Source organism: Neophocaena asiaeorientalis, unplaced genomic scaffold (assembly GCF_003031525.2).
Source record: "Neophocaena asiaeorientalis asiaeorientalis breed wild unplaced genomic scaffold, Neophocaena_asiaeorientalis_V1.1 scaffold10, whole genome shotgun sequence".
In the NCBI taxonomy this organism is placed as follows: domain Eukaryota; kingdom Metazoa; phylum Chordata; class Mammalia; order Artiodactyla; family Phocoenidae; genus Neophocaena; species Neophocaena asiaeorientalis.
Window position 1 is genome coordinate 6,671,987 of NW_020172817.1, and position 16,341 is coordinate 6,688,327.

Consider the following 16,341-nt stretch of genomic DNA (forward strand, 5'->3'; position numbering starts at 1 on the left):
GTGCAAAGGCAACATAATGAAGCAAAGATAGTCTCTTCACTAAATGGTGCTGGAACAACTGGACATCCACATGCAAAAAAATGAATCAAGACACACACCTTACACACTTCACAAAATTTAACTCAAAATTTAACTGTAAAATGCAAACTATAAAACTCCTAAAGATTACATGGAAAAAACCTTGATAATCTTGCTTTTTAGACACAACACCAAAGACATGATCCATGAAAGAAATAATAGATAAGTTAGACTTCATTAAAATTGAAAACTTTTGCTCTTTGAAAGACAATATCAAGAGAATTTAAAAACAAGCTACAGACTGGAAGAAAATATTTGCCAGAGACATGGCTGATAAAGGACTGCTTTCCAAAATAGTCAAAGAACTCTTAAACACTCAACAGTAAGAAACCAAACAATGCAATTTTAAAAATGAGCCAAAGACAATAGACCAAAATAGACATACAGATGACAAACAGCCTATGAAAAGATGCCCCACATCATATGTCACCTGGGAAATGCAAATTAAAATAACAATGAGATACCACTACACACCTACCAGAAAGGCCAAAACCTGGCACACTGACAACACCAAATGCTGGCAAGGACGTGGAACAACAGGAACTCTCATACATTGCTAGGAGGAATGCAAAATGGTAGAGCCATTTTGGAAGACATTTTGATAATTTCTTACCAAACTAAACATACTCTTAGCACAGAATCCAGCAATCACACTCCTCAGTGTTTATCCAAAAGTGCTAAAATCTTATGTCCACACAAAATCCTGCACATGGATGTTTATAGCAGCTGTATTCATAATTGCCAAAACTTGGAAGCAACCAACCTGTTCTTCGGTAGGTGAACGGGTAAATAAACTATGGTATATCCAGATAATGGAATAGTGTACAGCACTGAAAAGAATTGAGCTATCAAGCCATGACAAGACACAGAGGAACCGCCTGTTTCTACGTGAAAGAAGCCAATCTGAAAGGCTCCATACTGTGTGATTCAAACTGTATGACATCCTGGAGAAAGCAAAACTGTAGAGGCAATAAAAAGATCAGTGGTTGTTTGGCGCTGGGGTTGGCGAGAGAAGAGTAGGGAGACCAGAGAATTTTTAGGGTAGTGAAAATACTCTGAATGATATTATAATAATGGATTTATGTCATCATACTTTTTTCTAAACCCATAGAATGCACACCACCAAGAGTGAACTCTAAGGTAAGCTATGGACTTTGAGTGATTATGATGTGTCAATGTAGATTCATCCTTGGTAAAAAGAAAAAAAAAAGAAAAATACCATTCTGGAGAGTGATGTTGATAATGAAGGAGGCTATACATATGTAGAAGTAGAAGGTATATGGAAAAGCTGTGTACTTTCAATTTTCTTATAAATCTAAAACTGCTCTTAAATCACAAAGTCTTAAAAAATAAATAATAAAATGATTAGATAGCTAGGTAGCTAGGTAAAATTACAGATATGTGTGTATGTATATTATATATATAGAATTATATATTTAGTTAACTAAAACATAAATTGTAATATATTTTAATCACTTTTTAAAGAAAACAATTTTCTCTTTTTCTTCCAGTTTTATTGAGATCTAATTGACTTATAGCACTATAAGTTTGTGTCCAGCATAATGATTTTACTTACATACATCATGAAATGATGACCATGATAAGTTCAGTGAATATCCATCATCTCCTATCAATACAAAATTAAAGGAAAAAAATGTTTCCTTGTGATGAGCACTCTTAAGATTTACTTTCTTAACAACTTCCATGTATAACGTACAGCTGTGTTAATTATATTTATCATGTTGTACATTACATCCCTATATTTGTCTTATAACTGGAAGTTTGTACTTTTTGACTACCTTCATCCAGTTCCCCGTCTCTCACCTCCTGCCTTTAGTAATCACAAATCTGATCTCTTTTTCTATGAGTTTGTTTGTTTTTGAAGTATAATTGACCTACAACACTATGTTAGTTCCTGGTACGCACCATAGTGATTTGGTATTTCCATATTCAAAATGATCATCATGATAAATCTAGTTTAATTGCTTTTAATAACATAGTAATATGTGGCAATATGTAAAAGGAAATATGTCTATTGATATGAATTATGCTTGAATAATTGTAATTTATATAATAATTTATAGTTTAGAATAAATGATAGAATATATCTGTAAATTCTCTAAAAGTTTAGTTTTCCGAAAATGATGTGCATAATGGATTACATTTGACAGTTCTTACTGTCAACTTTGTTGTGATACTAGCTCCACTGCTTTTGTAATGTTTTCAATGAATTTACCTATGGCTCAGTTGGATAAGAAAAAAAAGAAATTCTTCCTATTTAAATTCAGTCCCTTATTTCTAGTGCTCCAGGGAGAGGGAGGGAGGTGCAAGCCCAAGAGAAAAAGGGAGTGTGTAATTTAGTGTAAGATCATGTATTCCTTTAATATGAGAAATACAGTGATTTATCCTCAGCATCACGTTGATTTCATGGAGAGTTAGGTTGGGGATCATTGTTTGGAAACTTTTGAACTGTTTCTTAAATGGGCTCTGGCAGTTTCTCTCTTTACAGCATTTACCCAGGTCTAAGCTGCTATTGTTTCTGGTCTTCAACAACCACTAGCCTGTGTCACCTTATACATTCTTGTCCCCAACTCCCCTTACCCAGTTTCTACGCAGTCACCAGAGTGATTTTTAAAATTAAATCTGATCTGTGACTCTCCTACTTTCAACTCTGCATTGAGTTTCTGTTACCTTAACACGAAAGCCTAGCTCCTAACCACGGCTTCTGGTTTTCCAGGCATATCAGCTTCCTTTCTGTTCCAGGAACAGAGTTATCTTCCAGATTCAGGATCTGAGATGTGCTGATTGGAATGCTTGCCTTTTTCCATGGATGATTCTTTCCCATACTTTAGGCTTCAGTTTAAATTATCCCTGCTAAGATAGGCTTTCCCTGAAGGCCCTCCTAAGCAACCCTGCCACCCCAAAGTTCCTCCACCTGGAAGTGCAGAGGTTAAGAGCACAGACTCAGCCTCCGGCAGCTCAGGTTACAATCCAAAACCACCATTTTAAGGTTTTATGATGTCAAGAGATTCCTTAATCCTTGAGGACGTCCTTCAGCTTCCTCATCTGAAAGATAGGGATAATAACATTAGGGATAACTTATTTGATAATTTGGGGTTTTGAATATGTGTCATGGCCTCGGTGCATGAGGCCAGTGCTTGGCACATAGAAACCCCTACTGTGATTTCTATTATAATAGAAATTGTGTGATTATAGTGATTACTATGCTACACTGTTATTATAACATAAAAAAGAATGTTTAATACATTTTGTTTGCTTATTTTTTAATTCCCTCTTTTATAATAACAATGTCACGGCAGGGACCATATCTTCTTTTCTCTACCACTATTTCCCCAGTCATTCCTGGCACATAGGAGAACCTCAGCCAATATTTTACTGAAGATCTGTGAATTGAGGTTTTCGTAAAGGAAATCAAACCATATTGCTGAGGCACAACCTTTTTTTTTTTTTTTTTAAACAGCTAAAAGTGGAAGCAGTTCTCAAAAGCAATTCTGCCATGCCTACAGACATTAGTAAGACAAACTGATTCTCAAGCAGGCAGGAAAAGAGTGCATCCGCCTGTATGTGAGATCAGAGAGTCCCTTCAGGCAGGGCTGATTTCAGCTACTGTACCCTGGCCCCGCTAACTCGGTTGTTAAATGCTAGCTGTTCGTGCTAGGTGGTATATAATTCCTGACAGTTCCCAGAGTTCCTCTGACCTCCCTTAAAATCTGTAGGAGCTCTGAATGAGTAAGAAAGGGTTAAAAGCTGGCACTGAATACCACTAATTTCAACAGTGAGAGCTAATTTCTAATATCTGTTATGCTAACAAGTCCCCAATTTCACCACTGACAGCTCATTCTGATATAAATTTTTTTAAATAGCTGCTTAAACTGGGGATCTGCAAACTGCAGCCTGAGGGCCAGATCCAGCCTGCTGCTGGTTTCTCTATGGCCTATGAGCTAAGAATGATTTTTCATATTTGTAAATAGTTGGGAAAAAATCAGAAGAAGAATATATTCTGTGACATGTGAAAATGATGTAAAAGTCCAATTTCAGCATCTATAAACAAGGTGTTATTGGAACACATTGTTTATGTACCGTGTATCACAATTTGGCATTACTATGACTGAGATGAGTAGGGACAGAGACCTTGTGACCCAGAAATCCAAAAATATTTACTTGGTACCTTGGTTGCTGAACCAGACTTGGGTCCTCTCACCTGCACACACACCTGTACACAGTAAAGCCAGTTTACTGACGTGGGGTTGCAGTGAAGGAGAGTTCAGTGTTTATTGTAAGGTGCCAGACAAGGCATCTGGGGCAGCTAATGCTCAAAAACCCTGAACTCCCTGATGAGTTTCAGGAAAGCTTTTTTTTTTTTAATTTTTTTTTTTGATGTCGACCATTTACAAAGTCTTCACTGAATTTTTGTTACAATATTGCTTCTGTTTTATGGTTTGGCTTTTTGGCCATGAGGCATGTGGGATCTTAGCTCCCCGACCAGGGATTGAACCCACGTCCCCTGCATTGGAAGGCGAAGTCTTAACCACTGGACCGCCAGGGAAGTCCCAGGGAAGCATTCTTAAAGGCCAGGTGAGGGAGGGTGGTTGCAGGGTGTGTGGTCAGCTTGTGCACAATTCTTTGCTTGATGGTGAGGTAACAGGGCAGTGTCACCGGGTTAACGTCATCAGTCCTCAGGCTCCAGTAAGTCTGGGGGCTACATGCTCATGGTCAGCAAGTAGTTAATTTCTTCCATTTAGTGGTGGTTTTAGCATCTGCAAAATAGCTCAGGCCATGTGCATGAGATACGGTTATCTAGGTACTTCAGAAAAGAGCTAAAGATTCTGTGACTGCCATATGGCTGATTTACTGTTTAAATTCTTACCAGTTCTCCTGGTCCAGTTGTTACTTTTGTTACTACCTGTTAGCCTGCTTTGGATCATTAATTCTTCAGCCAGGCTTTTGTGACTCAGGGGAGGCCTGGGAGACTACAGCTTTTCTATAAACAAGAGGTAGGCAGGGAGGATGGGGGGAGGGGTCTGTCCCGGGAAGGCCCCATAGGGTCCTGCTTGGTCACACCTTTACAGAAAGAGTTTGTTGATCCTGGCTTAAACTAACACAGGGGCAATATCGTGCTATCTGTGCTCAGTATTTTAAAGCAAATTATAGATATTTGTAAAAAGTGTAAAACTACTTATAATAAATGTGGCTAGTGTTTAAATAGCTCAGGCAATACAGGTGTGAACTAAGACTGTCACCTGCCATATCAGTAAACAAAGGATGTTGCAGCCATCAGCCAGTAGATCTGCCCTGGGACGGTGCACCCTGAGGAAACTCAGGATGAGAAAATGGAGGATACTGGCCCCAGAAAGCTGAGGTGCATATAAAAGGAATGATTTCAGTGAGCCCAGATTTTGCATTATCCCATACACAGAAAAACGCTAAATCCCTTAACTTGAGATGTCTGGTTTTCTTTAATTAACAGTCATCTTTTGGTGTTCTGACCACCTGGTCTTTGTTACAAAAACTCTTATGTATCCTGGCTCCAACCCCCTTGCATCTTCAGAGCCATCTCCCAGTTATCTGAGATGCTGGGTCCCAGGCTTAAGTCCTCAGGTTTGTCCACTGAATAAAACATAACTCTCAACTTTTAGGTTGTGTGATCAGCTCTTGCACAATTCTCTGATCGGTTGATGGTGAGGTAACAGGGAAGTGTTCACCGGGGTGAACATTGAGCCACAGGTACTGTGAACTCTTTTGGAAGACTGTTTAGTGACACTGGACAATGCTCATTAAGTATTAAATGTTTAAAATACATATATATTGAGATCACAATTTTAATATTAACATATGTACATTTATAATGAAAAAGAAAGCGGGCATATTAAGGGATTATGGATTTTACTTTTCTGTATTTTTTGCCTAAATAAACCTGTATTTATTGTACATGAGCCTCATCAGCTTTAAAATAACAAGACTCCATAATGATGTAAAATGTCAAACTCATGCCAAAGCAAAGAAAAAGGAAGTGTGCATAGTCTTTTTTTTACAAATGAAGTAAACATGAATGTGGCATCATTAGGGAATAAAAATATTTCATTTATTCACAAGAGATAGGAAAGCATTGTTATAAGATATAAGCAGGAAAGCACCTCTGAATTGCTTGTCATTTGTCCATCGTATTATAAAAGAGGAAGGAGAGATGGTGGGTGCTCTCTCTGTAGTTCTTAATGATTCTCTAGAGAATAATTCTACTCTAGAGCTTTAGTGGGGTCAGAAACTCTAAACCAATGCACAAAACACAGAGCTGTCAAGACAAAATATCTTTTCCCCTCACTGCTTGCCAGGAGCAATGGCTTGGATAGATTATGATAGGGTATTAATTTCCTCTAAAACCAGTTGCTAGACTTTGTCCTGAACAATAAGGGATGTGACAGGATGTGACAGGATCAGCATTTTTAATAATGTACTATTTAAACCCACTTCCTCCTTTGTGTGATGTCTCTTCTTCCAGGCTGCCTCTTCCTGATCTGACCTTTTGTGATTGTAACTTTCTATAGTCCTTGATTGAAGCTAGTGATTTTCTCTATCAGCTTCCTCTTTACTCAACCCCATGTAACACATTTCCATTTCTTCTAACTGTACCACAGCCCAGCAATATTTGTTTAAGGCCGTACCTCTGTTGGTAACATCTTTCAAAATAACCTGCTGTATATAATATTTTTTGGATGGCAACTCTACTGTAAATATTTAAGATGACAAGCAAAGTTGTGAGATTCTTAGTCCTGTTGTATATGTTGTTTCCATTGGCCTTAAAAATCTCCCAAACGTGCTCATTTTCCTATTTAGCAAATTCTGATTTGGTGTTTACTGCTTGAAAAGCAGTATTCAAGATACTGTTGAACAGAGAGAAGGGGAGAGGAGAAAGGTATATAAAATTAGCAAATGTGATCCTTATTGGAGTCTCTTATATTCCCTATTAGATATACAGTCAGTTCTCATTGTTTGCAAATTTTGTATTTGTGAAATTTGCCTACTTGCTAACATTTATCCATAACCCCCAAATCAATATTGGTGTTTCTTTTGCAGTCATTCACAAGACTTGCACAGGGTGGGAAAAACTTTTAGTCACCTGGCATGCACTTTCAGAACTGAGGTCAAACGAGGTGACACGCTACCTTTTTTTCCCCAGCTCTCATACTATAAACAAGTGTCCTTTTTGCAGTCTACTTAGTGCCCTTGTTTCAACTTCTGTGCTTGTTTTGTATTTATTTTGCTGTTTCAAATGGGTCCCAGGCATAGTGCTTATGTGCTGTCTAGTGTTCCTAAGTGCGAGAAAGCTGTGATGTGCCTCATAGAGAAAATACATATATTAGGTAAACTTCATTCAGGCATGAGTTATAGTGCTGTTGGCCATGAGTTCAAAGTTAATGAATCAACAATATATCCTGAATAAGGTGTCTTTAAACAGAAACTCACATAAAACAAGGTGATATATTGATAGGTTGTTGAAAATGTTGTGACCCAGAGCCTTGCAGGAACCTAACCCTTTATCTCCTCTATGAACAGTGGTTCCTTTATCACTAATGCAGTGTTCGCGTTGACCTTGTAAAACATAAGAGAATCTACTGTATTATGTTTAGGTTGGTACCTACTTTTGGGGAAAATTCTTAGAATAATTATTGATGATAACAGTAGTTATTCATTCAACAAATAGTTACTGAGCATTTCTGTGTGCTAGGTGAACTGCAGTGATCGGAAGACGAACATTCCTGCCTTTGTTGTGCTTCCATCACAGTTAAGATTTTTTGATTTCTAAGAGCTGTGCCCATCACTTCATGTATATCACATAATCCCCTCAACAGTACCATGAAGTAGATATTTTTAATCCCATCTTAAAGAAAGCAAGCTGTAATTCAAATAAATAAGTTGCCCAAGATAAAACAGAGTATCTTCCAGGATTGAGTTTCAAACTCCAGATGACTTGATCTAAAATCTGTGCTCTTAAGTACTATGCTATTATGTCACCATTTATTTTTAAATTACCAAAAACAACATGCTGAGAATATAGTCATAGAAAATCCACATGACTACTGAATATTTGTTTCATATATTAAATGCTACAGAGTAGCATTTCTTCAGCTTCAGTAATTTAGATGACTATTACATCATGGTACTAATTTTGCTTTGTCTTTGGTAGATCTTTTTCATCTTGTTCTTTGGAAACTGGAGTTACCTTTTAAAACTGTTCTTGGTTTCTGGATTGTGAGTTTATGTGTAGCAATATGTGAAGATAGATAACCCAGACATTTTTAGGTTTAAACTTTGAAGAGGGATGGAGATTTTTTTCTAAAGTTTTGGGGCCACAGGAAGAAGAGATTTTTATCAACCATCTCATGGTTAAACTTCTAAAAATTTTTAATCTATGTCTGCATCATTTTCTAAATTTCACAGTGGCATTTATCGTCTCAGCGTCATTGTCTTTTCTGTCTCATATGCCTCCAGCCTCCTCTTGAGCTATTCCTCATCCTCAGGACCCTCCTCAGTCTTTATGTCCTCTTGTCAACATTTCTTCGCTACCCAGTAAGACAAAGTCCAGACACTGAGATTTTACCAAAGCTGTATCTGTGGCAGCAGGCTCATTATGCCTCTGGTTAGTTTCGTTTTAATACCTTGTTCTTTTTCCGATATTTTTCCAATTCAAGTTTTATATTTTTTAAGATGGCTTAGGATTCATATTTCCTTATTTTAAAAATAGGGTGTTTTTTTTGTTGTTATTATTTTGTTTGTTTTTTTTGTTTTTGTTTTGCTGGAGAGTTTAGAAAAAAGAGCAAAAGGGAGAAAATCGAAATCTCCAGCAATTATATGCTCAGTGTTTTCCAAGGTTAAAATTAAAAAATATATTGCAGCCATGTTTCCAAATTAAGTATTCATCTGCTAAAACACAAGGTTTTAATGATAGCATCATCATTCAAAAATATATTTGTGATGTTTTGAGATATTAGGTTGAGTAAACTTTTTTAAACTAAGGTTTCAATTGTATACTTTAAAATTATTAGCTACATAACCTTTAGATTTTAGAGAACCACTTCAAAGAAAATGTTAACATTTTGTATGGAAAAAGGCACTGAGCACATTTAAAAAATATAGTTGCATAATTGAGAACCAGAATATTTCTTTATTTTCTTTATACTTAAATTTTCCTTCAAAAACATAAAAAATTGTATTGAAGTTTGTATCTTTAAGATGAAAGTCACTTTTCAAAGCATTGATGCTTTTGTTGAGTACTTGTGTGTTTGGGGAACCTATAATTTTCGAAACTCACCCTGAATACCACATTCTGTAATCTATTAACTAAACATATCATTTCTGTCAAGACATTTACTTCATTCACATTCCTTTGTCTTTATCTTGTGGAGACTCCGTGTCTGATGGATTTTTTTAAAAAGCATCAAAACAATGCGGCTGTTGACATGGTCAGAATCATTATGTTTTGTTAACTAAAGGTTTACTTTTTCTTTTCAGTGTGTTTTCAGGTTAGTATGCTGCGATCCTCCTGTGTGGAGTTATTAATTTCATGTTAACCCATAGTAAACAGTAGTGTTTTATATCATAATTATAAATAGTCAGACTTATTATTTTGGAAACAGTATTTTGTTGAGAGTACAGATTTCTTAAGTCAGAGCTCCTGCAAACTTGAATGAGTAAGAGAGCTGTGGCGTCATTTGTGCATTTTCACTTTGTTTCACTTCTATAATTCTAAAAATGAAGCAGCATTTGAGGACCATGTGGTCTTCAACAAATACACTTTCTTATTCATTTGTAACATTGTTTGACAGATTTTTTTTAAATGTTTAGTTGTACATTTAAGCTGCTGTGCTGCTGAGTAAGGATTTGTCAACAGTTACATGATCTTGTGATATGCCAGTGGCCTGATACATTGGATTGCATTCTCTTCCAGCTCACTCCTGGCACTGACTTTATTTCCCCATCAAAGTGCAATTTTCTTTGACTTTGTCACTTTCAAGTCATTTTACAATTGTGGCAATTTGAAAATTGCCAAACTTGGAATGATTATCTTTTAAAACTTATACTCAGGTTATTCTTTCTCAAAGAGCAAGACAGATTTCTCCCTGATGTTTGACTGGTGCCACATATTCTTCACAATTTTATGTAGGAGGGAAGAAGAATGGTGATTCACTCATACTGTACATTTGCTATCCTGCCTGGAGGCCAGGGATTGTAATACTGCTGTGACAAAGTAATTTTTACTATATGACAGGATATACTGTTGGAAAGAGATGGTAGGATCCTCATATGAAGTTGGAGGAAATCAATTTCCTTACTTTAGCTTTCCAAGTAATTTGATGTAACTCATTCTTTATTTCTTTATGGTCACAAGCTTTTATAGCTACCCCTTGTCAAATGTCACAATATCACCATAATAAAATGTAGAAGTGGTCTTGCTGAATAACAGACCTATTAGACAATTTCTACAATTCAGTGATTATTAACTGTATGAAAATGTGGCACATTCTGTGTGAAAAAAAATAGTATGTCTCAACATTTTCTACAGTGACATTCACAAATTGATTTATTTACTCAAAAGTTATGAAAGAGAGTGGAGTGTAATGCTGGTTTTAGGTTCTGCTAGTTATCTAGATGGTAGAAAAATTCTTTCATATATGTTTTATAATTATAATAAAATAAAGCCTTAGTATAATATCATGTAATTTTAAGGCAACACAATTAATCCACAAATATATATGGAGAGAGAGATTTTCATTATCTCTTACCTTCAGACTATACATCATCATTTTTAAAAACCTACCATATTATTCGTCCTGTAATAAACCTTTAAAAGAGATATTGTCACCCCCATTTTACAGATTGGAAAACTGAGTACCAGGATTAAAATAAATAAGCATGTCAAAGGTCTCCTAGGTAGTTAAATGCAGAGTCTCTCTTGAGTCCAAGCACAGTGTTCATTAGTCTTTGATTGGCGCTACAGCTGCTCTGCATTATATATTACAGATTATACTACTACATCAGCATTAGACTAGACAAAAATACAATATAATAAAACAGCACTATGGAGAATAGACACTATTGGGAGTAGTTTTGGCATAAATACTGTTGGATCAAGTCACCTTGGCAGTTCTTGTCAGCGCCTCTAGTTTTGTGGTCCCCACTGCCTCATTCATCAAAAGGATGATGCCATCTGTGATTAGTAGGTGCAGAATGAAATTCTTTCCTGCTTATGTTCTACCCCCTCACTCTCAAAATTTGCTTCACTGTCTCAGATGGTTGTTAGAATTTTTCTGCCCCATCCCAGCTCCCTCTGCTGCAGCCGGTCTCCTCTGATGTGGGTGTTCTTCTGTGCTCTCTGTGCTGTAAAGTGTAGAGCTGTTCAGTACAAGCAGCCAGCCCCTTCTCACAGGACGTGGGTTCCTGAGTTCTAGGACTGCGTCTGCCTCTAGTCACTTGTTATTTCAGGCCTCAATTTTGTTACTTGGAGAACTGAGATACTTCAGTCTGAAAAGTACAGGGTTATTTTTGAGACAGATTTAGAGAACACATGCAAGAATTTTGAAAATTATAAAAATAATTTTCGCAAAGTAGTCTAGTGTCTCTGAACCTGATTGCTGAAAATCCAAACATGATGTCAGTGGGAGACATTTGCTTATTTTCTATCACCGTTTTTAGAATCTTTTTTAAAAAATAATTTTTATTGGAGTATAGTTGATTTACAATGTTGTGTTAGTTTCAGGTGTACAGCAAAGTGATTCGGTTATACATATACATATATCCACTCTTTTTTATATTCTGTTCCCATTAGGTCATTACAGAGTATTGAGTAGAGTTCCCTGTGCTCTACAGTAGGCCCTTATTAGTTATCTATTTTATATATAGTAGTGTGTATATGTCAATCCCAGTCTCCCAGTTTATCCCTTCCCCCCCAACCCCCTGGTAACCATAAGTTTGTTTTCTACATCTGTGACTCTATTTCTGTTTTGTAGATAAGTTCATTTGTACCCTTTTTTTAGATTCCACATATAAGCGATATCATGATATTTCCTCAGCTCACTGTGGCATGGACAATTTTTGTTGGCCTTCTGAAAGTGTGTCGCTTATTGTTCATTTGTTCACCATTTATTCATTCGTTCTTTATCGAACCATCCCTGCATGCTGAGCACCCAGAAAATCGCTGGTACTGAGATGAATGACAGAACCTTGTTGAGTCTTAGATTTGCAAAGGCTTCTGTAATAAATGCCATGATGAAGGTACTAGGTACCCTATGGGAGCAGAGACAGAGGGTTTCTTACCTATCTTGGAAGATTTGGGTAAAATTTCCCACAAAGATGAATAAGTGTGAATAACCAGCAGTGGAGTAAGACCCAGCATCCTTACAATGGCTCCCAAATCACAGCACAATCTGCTTCGCCATGGTTTTTTGTTTTGTTTTGTGTTGTTTTGTTTGGCCAAGCTGCACTGCATGTGGGATCTTAGTTCCTGAGCAGGGAATCGAACCTGTGCCCCCTGCAGTGGAAGCTCAGAGTCTTAACCCCTGGACCATTCGGGAAGTCCTACTATGGCTTTTCTGATTTTATTCTCACGGTCACCCCAGCAACTGTGAGGCAGTCAGCCTCACAGGTCTCCCTGCCATCCCCAAATCCACTAGGCACATTCCCTCTGCAGGGCCTTTACCCTGTCCTTTCCTCTGCCTGAATCTTTTTCCCCAGATGTCCACGCAGCTGCTCACCTACTCACCTTCTTCACATCTTTGATCGAATGCCACTTTCTCAAGGTCTTCCCTGCCTGCCATACTTAAAGTGACACTTCTGCTAATCCTGCATTAGTGTTCTTCATAGGAGTTTTTAACTTCCAGCATACTATATAAAATATTCATCAATTTTTTAAATTGTCTCTCTCCAGTGGAATATGTGTTCTATGAGGGCTGGGGTTTCCCCTGCCTGTTCTGTTAAGTGTAATGCATTTTTAGCTCTTAGAATAGGGCCCTGCAAGTATTACCAGTGCGTGAGCCAAGCACTGTATGGAAAGCTTTCCATGCGTTATCTCCTTTGATCCTTACAGCTAAGCTCTGAGTTAGGTCCGATTAGGTCCTTCCTATTACAGCAGAAACCACAGCTTCAAGAGGTATAGCAGCTTCCCCAGGCCTGTGCTAGTGAGGGATCGAAGCAGGTTTTGAATCCTGGTAGATGCTGCTAGAGCCCACACGCTGAATCTTTACCCTTGAGTCTAGACAGGAAAGAGAACACCATGTATCGGGGGCACTGGGAATAGTTACAGTGATCAGTGTGATGGCTGTGGGTCAGGAGTGCCAGAAATGGAGGCAGTGAGGAGGCCAGCAGGAGGCCGTGATGGAGGCTGTCTGCTGGCTTCGTGGTGCAGTTCGTTTTCTATACATGACAGTTATTGTAGGATGCTGAGCAGGGGGTGATGTGATCAGACTTGGGTTTCAGGAAGAACATTCCAGCTAAAGTATGAATAAATTGGAAAGAATCAGTGTTCTGTTTGGGAAGCCAGTTAGGGGGTTATCAGAGTAGCCCAGGCAAAAAATGGACAAAGAATTGTGAATGGCAGTGGAAATAGAGAGAGAGGGTGAATTCAAAAGACTTTTGAAGGCAAAATGGACTGAATTTTAGTAAAAGTAGATACACAGAGCATGTGAGAGAGAGTCTTGGGTTACACATTTCTTGGAGGGATGGGAGATGAAAGTTTCCATTTTCTTACCTTCTTGACTATGTTTTCTACTTTCCTCTATATTAAAAATATATTACTCTATAGTTTATATAATGATTATAATATACTATTATACAGTATTAAATATTATATATGAATGTGAGATTTTTTAATGAGAATTTTATCAATTTTTTTAAAAAAGTTTTTGGTGAGATTTTTTTTAACGTGCTAACATTTAGGGATGTATCACCCTCACACATTCAGCAGCAAGAGCTGTTTCATGAGGGGTCAGGGATACTAGCTCTGGTAACCCCTGTCGGGAGCTCACAGATGCTCCTGCGAGAGCCCTTTGAATATGGCAAAAATAAAAAAATAAGTATAGTTTATTCGTTAGTAATAGTATTATCCTTGTGATGATGATGATGTAATCTAATAGCACATCCTTCCCCCTCCACGCCCCCGTCAACTAACAGCTCACCTCCAAAAGGTTGCTTCCCTAACTGCCTGGAAAAGAAGGTTTACTGAATACAAAGGTGGGCTGCTGCTGACTATAACCGATGCAGCGGTCTGCTGTTGGCGGGTTCTTCTGCCATGCCTGGCAAAGTTATCCACGGTCTCTTTATCCCTTTATCTTTTGTACTACAGCAGAATTTTCCAAAGTGCAGTGTTTCCTATGAGTTTTCTTTTTTAATTTGTTAAGCTTGTATTTATAATATATGTGAATGTTAAGGGGACTTCTTTTTAGGGATTGTGAGGGGTTAATGATAACCACTTCCGATCTTCATCGCCTCTTCTCTGCACTAGGGAAAATAACTCCCATGTAGGTGTGGTGTGTAGGAATTACATGAGATAATGTTTGTAGAGTTTCTCGGAACAGAGATCAATAAAATTACAAGTGTTCGTCAAATGGCAGTTAGGAGTAATAAGATTGGTATTATCATTAAAATGATTATTGCATTATTTATTGATTTAACTTAACCTAGAAAAACCTTCCAGTGTTTACATGCAAAGCTTGCTATCTTGAGTGTCTTTATTAATAAGTAAAAGGTTGAGTTTAAGAAAATAATTTTGTTTGGTAAAGTAAGTTGTAGTTAGAAGAAATTGCTTTATTTAAATTAATTCTTACACCTAAATCCCCAAATCTCTCTTGAAGCAACTGGTAGGTCATGTAATACTAGTCTGATTGTTTACATAAACTTGAGTACAACCTGGCACTTGAATAACCAGAAAACTCAAAGTTTTTGTAAGAAATTCGTGAAAGATGAGATTGTGAACTGTCCCTGTGTTTATTATGATGGCTGCCATTTTAATTTCATTTTTAAAGAGATTGAACCAGTTTTGGCAGAACATGCGTTCTTCGGGTCACTTTGGTCCTCATGACTCCCTTAGTTTTTATGATCATCAACTTCACACATACACTTCACCTGCTGCCCCTCTTTTGAATGTGTGACCTCAGGTCTAGTGAAGAAAAATGTCTTAGCGGTCAGCATCGTCTTGATATTCCTGAATGCTATCTGGGTTTTGTAATCATCTACTTTTCTGAAAGTAACAATCCACTTATGCTGAACTACATGGAATTGCTGATACTAGACTGTTTTAGACCCATAAAATGGTACTTCTATTTGGTTCTATCACTAATAAGACAAAGGTAATAAGCTGCAAAGCTTCAGTCTAATGCTAGTTTCATGAGGGTAACAAGTAGGTGATCATTTAACAGAGAAGAGGAAAGACAGTGGATCCTCCTACTTGTTTGACTATAATAGTAGGAAGGATTCTAAGGAAGGAAGGTCAAGGAGTTTCAGAAATGGGGAAACTCTTCTTGTCCTTAAAGCAGTTAAGTAAGGAGATGATTCACATACACCTCTTGAGACGTACAGGTGAGATTCCTCACCAAAGTGTTTGTCCAAGCACATAGTAATCACAGGAGTATTCAGTGGATCACATGAGAGTACTACAGTAACAAAGTACCGCAGGTACCGTATACTCTGCAACATCAAACCTTTTGATCACCCACCTTGATGTGCTTTTACTGAATATTATAATAAGCCTAATGTGTTCTTCCTTCTTTTTAGTCTTTGTGAAGTTTTTGGTTCTTTACTAGGGGTTCTCCTCCAATCTTCTGTTCTTTTGTAGCAAAATCAAAAACTGTCAACATGTAAAAAAGTTGTTAATATAAGTAAACATAACTGGTTTTAAAAGCCATGTTGACATTTATAATTAGAAAGGAAGGAACTTCCGGGGCTGGGGGTGGGAGGAATACTCCTATCTGTCTAAGAAGTAAAGTTCTTTTGGCATCAAGCACAGACTGTAAGATCACAGCTTCTCTCTGAAAGCGAAATTGCCACAAAAAGCCTATCATCATCCCCTGGGATATACTCAATAGTGTGTTGAACACTGGTCAACATGAAAATCAGACAGACACACAAAGGCAGGATTTTTTTTCCCCAGATGTGGCACACCTGCAGAAACCTTTTAAAAATGTGTCACTGTCATCCGGGAAATCATGCGACCCTAGCACTTTTACCGTCATAACACTTTAGAACTGTTCGGAGCTC